Source organism: Schistocerca piceifrons, chromosome 2, assembly GCF_021461385.2.
Source record: "Schistocerca piceifrons isolate TAMUIC-IGC-003096 chromosome 2, iqSchPice1.1, whole genome shotgun sequence".
NCBI classification, from domain to species: domain Eukaryota; kingdom Metazoa; phylum Arthropoda; class Insecta; order Orthoptera; family Acrididae; genus Schistocerca; species Schistocerca piceifrons.
The window spans coordinates 640,344,265-640,352,493 of NC_060139.1; positions in this window are offsets into that span (position 1 = coordinate 640,344,265).

Below are 8,229 nucleotides of genomic sequence, written 5' to 3' on the forward strand. Positions count from 1 at the left end.
CTGATGCCTTCACTGACCATAATTACCCTTCCAGCCTTGTACAAAAACAAATTTCCCGTGCCTTATCCAGTCTCCCACCACCTCCCAAAGTCCCACAGTCCGGCCACAGAGGAGCATTCCCGTCATAACGCAGTACCATCCGGGACTGGAGCAACTGAATTACATTCTCTGCCAGGGTTTTGATTACCTCTCATTGTGCCCTGAAATGAGAAATGTCCGGCCCATTATCTTTCCCACCCTACCTACCATGGTATTCTGCCGTCCATCGAATCTACACAGTATACTCGTCCATCCTTACACAACCCCTGCTCCCAGTCCCTTACCTCATGGCTCATACCTCTGTAATAGACCTAGATGCAAGACCTGTCTCATACATCCTCCTACCAACACCTACTCCAGTCCGGTCACTAACATCACCTATCCCATCAAAGGCAGGGCTACCTGTGAAACCAGTCATGTGATTTACAAGCTAAGCTGCAACCACTGTGCTGCATTCTATGTAGGCATGACAACCAACAAGCTGTCTGTCCACATGAACGGCCACCGACAAACTGTGGTCAAAAAACAAGTGGACCACCCTGTTGCTGAACACGCTGCCAAACATGATATCCATCATCTCAATTACTGCTTCACAGCCTGTACCATATTGATCCTTCCCACCAACACCAGCTTTTATGAATTGTGCAGGAGGGAACTTTCCCTGCAATACATCCTATGTTCCTGTAACCCTCCTGGCTTCAACCTTCGTTAGTCACTGTCCTCACCCATCCAGCCCTCTCCCTGTTCCCATTCCAGCACTACACAGCCATCATTTCACCGCCACACCCAGTCTTTTAATTTCATTTTATTTCTCTCCTTTCCGTACTTACCCCCTCCCCCCTCTGCATCTTCTCTCCTGCCCTCCATCTAATCTGCAACACTTCACTGTCCACCACTCCCACCATACTATCGCTCCCCCTCCCAGCCCCAGCCTCCTCCTTACCCCCACCCAGTTGCCACTCCCATCATGCACTGGTGGTGCTGCTCGCAATGTGGTTTCAGTTCTCTGAGATTGCAGATGTGTGTGCAAGTTGCATTTGCCGGAGTGTGTGCATGCGTGCCTACTGCTGACAAAGGCCATAATGGCCAAAAGCTATAATTGTGTGAATCTTTCTGTTGTGTCTATTGTGACTCAGCATCTCCGCTATATATTGAAAGTGTATTTTTCATTTACAAAATATGGCTCATAAACAAAAATCAAGTATATATATATATATATATATGACCCAAAATATCCTCAATTCCAATTGCCAATTAAGTACATACATACTGTAACAGCTAGGTTTTCATGTTACATCATAATACTTCCTTACTGAAAAGCAAAGCTGTTGCATATTCTATTCTCTTTAAAATCAAACATACTTTTCCTGCAATGGGAAAAATTCTAGTCCCTCCCTACTTCTATTAGTTATTTTTGGTCAGACATCACTCAAGTCAAATGAAACTTTACTTCTTCTTTCAGTATTTTACTTTCTTCATAGTCAAAACATCAATTGACACAGACACAAAACAAATAATTTTCTTACTTTTTTCTATTTAGTGTTTCTACACTCTCAAGTGCAATGAGAAATGTAGTAGTGCAATGACATGCTTTAGGCAAGTCTGTATTATGCAAGAAAATATCAAAAAACTTTACACATCATAGTATACATGCAATTCATACAAGAAATGCTAACCCTAAGGCAATACAACTACAACAAGTAAATATAAAATCATATGACCCTTTTTTTAAAAAGCATGTGTGCAAGTTATGTTGCAGTCAAGTGTATTATTTTTTACTCAAAATTGTGTTTATGTTAGTCATCATCATAGTGTGACAGAATGACATGTATCAAAAGTGCAAAGTTCAAAATAATATTCAAGGTAAGGACAAAATTTTTCTCCTTGTCAAACAATTATATCGTCACAGTTACAAAGTACATGGTATACCATAAGCAAAATCTCATCACTTCAGGATACTTTTGCTCTTAACTTCAGTATAACAAAAATACCGAAGTACCGAAACCAAGTACATCATCTAAATTCATATTTCATCTACTGACTGCTATTTGAATGTCAGATCATCACAGTAAGCAAAGCATAGTAATTCAGTAGATATGTTCATGTAATAAAGTGAATAACTGGCTCGACACATTATGCAATAACATATTAAGATCCCCCAGAATTGCAAATATATATATGTGTGTATAATAATTTTCTGTAAATGTTTAAGTATCATTTCCACTAGTCTCAAAGTCAAGCACACATCTGTTTTAATGGATTACATTTTTTGTTGTCACACACTATTTTTGAGCAACGTTGGATTGGAGAGGTTCAAAGGTATGTGGTCTTTTAATGTCCAATGAGTGCAAATTCAAATGTCTGAGCGTGCATAAGTGCCAATGATCTTAGTCTGATAACTAAAACTGTATTCATTAGGTGGGTGTTATTGCCCCTAGATGGCACACACATCAGAGTTTGTTGGTTGGTCGGTTAATTTGGGGGAACGGACCAAACAGCAAGGTCATCGGTGCCACGGATGGGGAAGGAAGTCAGCCATGCTGTTTCAAAGGAACCATCCCAGCATTTGCCTGAAGCAATGTAGGGAAATCACAGAAAACCTTAACAGGATAGCTGGATGTGGGTTTGAACTGTCACCCTCCCAAATGTGAGTCCAGGGTGCTAACCACTGCACCACCTCACTCGGTGTTCAGAGTTTGTGAACTGAGAATAATTTTGTTCACTCAAGTAGTTAGGAAAATAGAGGTCCATCAATATTAAGCTTAATGTAACCTGTACAAGCCCAATACAGCTGAGATCCACATGGGTCACCTGCAAATGACTCTTTCTCCTCAACAATCATTCACTCCATTGAATGAAGCGGTTTATATGAGGGCTGTACCGTTCTCATGATCTGAGCAGCTGTCATCTCTATTCCCTATGAAACACAACATTTCACCTCTACGCTGCGTAGAGGTCACTGAAGTGTGCCCAGAGTTTAGCACTCATCAGCTTCCAGAACTTAACCAGTCAAAAGGTGAAAACACAATGTAGCAGACTTTCAAATCCCACATTTAAAAAAATCACAGGTTCCACTTTTATTCAGAAGCCATTCTAATTGCCAGAGACATCTAGTTGTGAGAAGCAAGCATAGACCAATTGCAGGTAGTGGTGTTAAAGATATATCTGTGATGTGTTCTCCAGAGTCTGCCAAAAAATGTATACACACCTTATGAAATGAAAACTATTTATTATGTGTTTGTTTTACATCGGACATTTAGTGTGGCCTTTACTTGAGCTCTTTGTCATGTTAGACATTCAAAATGTCCAGCATTGGCAGCTAGACACATAGCATAATAATGAGCGGTTGTTGCAGCTACATCAGTCAATGTTTCAATGGCGATCACTATACATGTTGCTGTAATATTGTAGTGTGACATGTTCATCCTGAAAAAACATGTTTCACCTCTTTCTCACAATCAGGTGAAAGACGTTTGCATAAAAATGTTTGGGTAGTTTGTATGTAGAGAACTTTCCACTGTGTGCATGCCAGTTTCATGGAGATGCAGAGATGGATTAAGAGAACACAAGCACAGAACATCACTAAGGCTTGATGGCAATTGGGCATTGCCTCCTGCTGTGTTTTGGTGTCATGGCTTGGCAGTGTTTTGTAAGGCAGAGAACAAGAGGTGCTGCCGACAATGACAATACCCAGAAAAATGGTTGACAGTAGCTTAAGAGAAATGTTGTTCCATTCAGTTCTATTCTGAAATTCTATTCTGTTCTGTTCTAAGAGTCTTTTAAGAGATATTGTTCTGATGTGTTGATTAACAAGAGATCTGTTCACCCAATGCCGTAATTGTTATACCAGAGCAGTTAAATATACAAGAATTATTTAAAAATGTATACATCACTTAGTAGCTTAATACTTCAAAGTCCTCTTCCAATTCTCAACCTTCTGAAGACAGATAAGAAGTTACATGGTGATAGTTGGTGGCACTGCATAGCAGATCCACTGCACTAAGAATGGTGGCTGTACAATAATATAACTGAGGCTAAAAGTATCCAGGATAGCATCATGGTGGCAGATCATCAAGAAGGTAATACATCATCTTGGTTCAGTCCAGATATAGAATAGCAATGTTAGATTCCATTTTGGTGCCCCAAGAGAAGGATGTGGATAAGAGGGGCGAAGAGAAGTGAATTTTATAAAAAATACAAAGAATTTTCAAAATGTAATGGAAGAAAATATGACACTGCCTAAAGAAACTGAGATAAATGGTGAAGAACTGTAGGGTGTCCCTCCTACAAGTTATGAGGCAGTTTTTCTTTGGAGTTTTGACTACTATTTGCGATTTCTTTTTGCAGTGTGTAGTTGGCGTCAACTCAAATAAAAACTGCTTGTCATATCTCCCGTGTGACACCTAGAGTTGATGGAAAGCTCCAGTTTGTCTTCCACTACAAATAAAATGATTCTTAAAGTGGTATTTTACACATTCATTTGTCTGAGCAGTCCGATATTTGTCTAGTACATTTTGTTTAATTGATGTTCGCCTGCTTATTTGGACGGTAATGTGCTTGCCTCCCACGCAGCGGGCCTGGGTTCGATTCCCAGCCAGGTTGGAGATTTTTTTCCACTCATGGACTGGGTGTTGAGCTGTTCTCATCATCATTTCATCCTCATCACCAGCACGCGAGTCACCCATTGCAGCATCGACTGCAATAAGACTCGCACTCAGTGGCCGAATTTCCCCGAATGGGCCTCCTGGCCAGCAGTGCCATATGCTCAATTCATCTCATTTTGTTTAATTAATATTTACTAACAAGGACAATAAAACATGAAGAATAATTAGTCCTACAGCAGCAATATCACCACCCTGGCCCATGCTGACTACTACCGCCACACAGCAGTGCTGCTCCATAACTGTTGCTAGTGTACTGGCTATTCTTCATGTTTTACTGTTTCTGTTTAACAGATCCTGACAAAGCAAATATCACACTAGATTAATTTATGACCACTCAATTGACAGGAGGATATAAAGTTCCACTTTAAAAATCGTTTTGCTCGTAATGGGAAACAAATCAACACTTTGTGTCAGCAGTGGCCATCACATGAAAGACTTGATGAGCAGTATTTGTTTGGACTGATTCCAGCTACACACTTCCAAAACAAAATTGCAGATATCTGCTGAAACACCAGAAAAAATGTGCTTGATGACTCTTAGCAGAGACACCCAGTATAGGCGAGCAAATGCTTTAGTGTCACCCGATGTAATTAAAATATTTAATACAAAATAATATCCATTTGGTGACAACAAAAGTAGTTTCAACTGTTTCACAGAACTGAATAAAAGGAAATACCTGACCATAGCAGTGAGGTCAACAGCAATATATATTCAAGTGTCTGAGCAAAAACTTTGGACACACGAGCCAAGAAACATTATCCGATGATACCGAAGAATTCCAAGTGATGATTTTGAGGCTACAAGAGCAGCAGCAATCTTCAGGAGCTTCTCTGTGGCAGCTGACCAATGAAATGGCAGTGCTGCTCTGCTTTGCACTGCAGTAGCCTATCAGCTGAGTATGCCATAAATGCACATTGGCTCATTGTGACATTGCTTCACCCATGTGTGATGCATTGGCTGCTCAGTACAGTTACCTGAGCACCCGATTAGATGAGCTGTAAAATACCCCAAGCCGAGATTTTTTTTAGTGATTTGTTGTGAGGAATTATAGATAATATTTTTCTTGTGTTGTGCAGTGGTGACAAAAACGTGTAACAATTTTTCAGTGCACTATAGCAGTTATACTGTTGTTACTTTTGTATACACATCACAACATGCAAACTGTAAGAGTTAATAGCTGTCATGAAAGTTCAAGTGGAGTAATAAAAAAATTATCAAATAATCTTATAGACACTAAGCAAGAGCCATCTGACAATACAAAAGCCAACGAATAAAAATTACTTGATTGTAAGACATCAATAAAGAAGTTTTGCCTAACAAATTTAAAGAATTAAATACTACCTCCTCAGAATTAAAAAGACAAAAGGAGAAGTTAGCTGCAAACGTAGACTCTTCAAATGATAAGATTTCTAACATAGAGGCACTAATAGTAGATTTACCTAGGAAGTTACAGTCTGAGCTGAATAAATGGAGTAGCCCAGTTAGACTTGAAGGTTATGCAACACATTTTTTTCCTGAAAATAGGGTGGTTTTATTCAAGATTCCAATACACCATATTATTCCCCACTCCTTCAGCTACAAAATCCTATGTTTTTTTAATTTAATCTCCGTTCAGTGTAATGGTCTTACGCCACCTGTACGCCTGCATGGTTCCGCTCTACTGGTCAATGTCTGAGCCAATGTCTTGGTGCATCAATGCATCAATGACCTCCCAGCCATACACACATACACACTATCATTCTGCACAGATGGCCCTTTGGTGCTCTTCATGGTCTTTTGTTAGGCAGTGAGGAACCCAGCAGGGACACACCTTCGATTACCCCAACCGGTGGAAGTGTATGTCAGCACTACAAACAGACATTCAGTTGAGAAGCAAGATGTTTGACTGTGATCTGTTGACCACATCAGATGAGAGTGTTTGCACATTCCAACATTGCACGAGTCATAGCTGAGTGTGGCCAGCTTGCATGCAAGAGATCAGATGGGTTTATGTGACCTGGTTGTAGTGATGACAGATGCCTTGCCCAGTGACTCATGCTTTTCTTCATTGCCACGTCTCCAAGGACATTCTGCAAGTGTCTATGAATATCTATGAAGCTCTGGTTTTCTGCCAAAAGAAACTCAATTACAGATCTCTGAGTGGAGAGCACCTCAGTTACAGATGACATTTTGAAGGTTACATATAGCGCTGCCACCAATCAGAACTTCATGAAATTATAAGGGCTGAAGTAGGAACAATCCACAGTGTCCCACAATTAACTTGACATTTTTTCAGTCACAACTGGCAGAGGAAAAACTGTGTTGCATTAGTTATTGAACATCCCTTGTAGCACACCGAAAGGAATTTTTAAAGTTCAAACCATATGGTTCTGTACACACAGTGAAATTTTTGGAGCAATTTATGGAAGGGTTACCCAAAGGTTTGATGGACAAAATGAAAATTTAAATCTATTGTTAGAAATTCAGAATGGGAAATGGTGGGTTGGAATTCTAGATACAAAAACAGGCTTAAGAAATTGAGTCAATTTGAAATAGTGTTTAGGAGAGAATTGATATGTCTTACCAAGAAAACTTGAGTGTATGATGATCGTAAGCCTAATTATGAGAAATAGATACACTGCTCAGCCAGAACATTATGACCATTGACATACTATTGACATAAATCTGCCTAGGTGATAGCAGCATCACCTGGAAAGGACTACTAGTCAGACACATGCATGGTGCACCTACAATCAGCGAGCATGATGTCCATGTGTAAAACAGGGAAGACGCACAATGTGATTTTAACAGAGGGCAGATTGCTAAGGCCTCGAAGCTCAAAATGAGCAATTCGGAAACTGCACAAGTTGTTGAGTGTTCGAGGAATGCTGTGGTGAGAGCTCTCAACAAGTGGCAAAACCATAACCAGATATTATGGGTTTGGGTGGCCACCCTCATTACAGATGCCGGACATTGTAGGCTTGGTAGTCTGGTAAAACAGTAGAGGCAGTGAACTTTGGTGGAATTAATACCAGACTTTAACGCTGGGCAGAGTACAATTGGGTCTGAACACACAGTGTATCAAACACTCCTAAAAATGGGCTCCCACAGCTGATGACCTACACATGTGCCAATATTAACAGCAGGAAATTGGCAACTATTACTGAAATTAGCACATGACCATCAACACTGGAAATTCGCACAGTGGAAGAGCATTGCATCGTCTGTTAAATCCCGATACCTTCTTCATCATGCTGATGGGAGGGTGCAAATCTGTCGTCTTCCAGGGGAACAGCTCCTTGACACCTATACTGGGGGATGAGGGCAGGCTGGCGGCGGCTCCATTATGCTCTGGGGAACATTCACATGGGCATCTGGAAGTCCAGTGGAGCTCATGCAAAGCACCATGATGGCCAAGGAGTGTTGTACATTGGTTTGAGACCACGTACACCCCTTCATGATGATCATGTTTGTCTAAGGTGGTGGCATTTTTCATCAAGATAATGCCTCACCTCACAAGGCCAGAAGATTGGCAGAGTGATTCAAG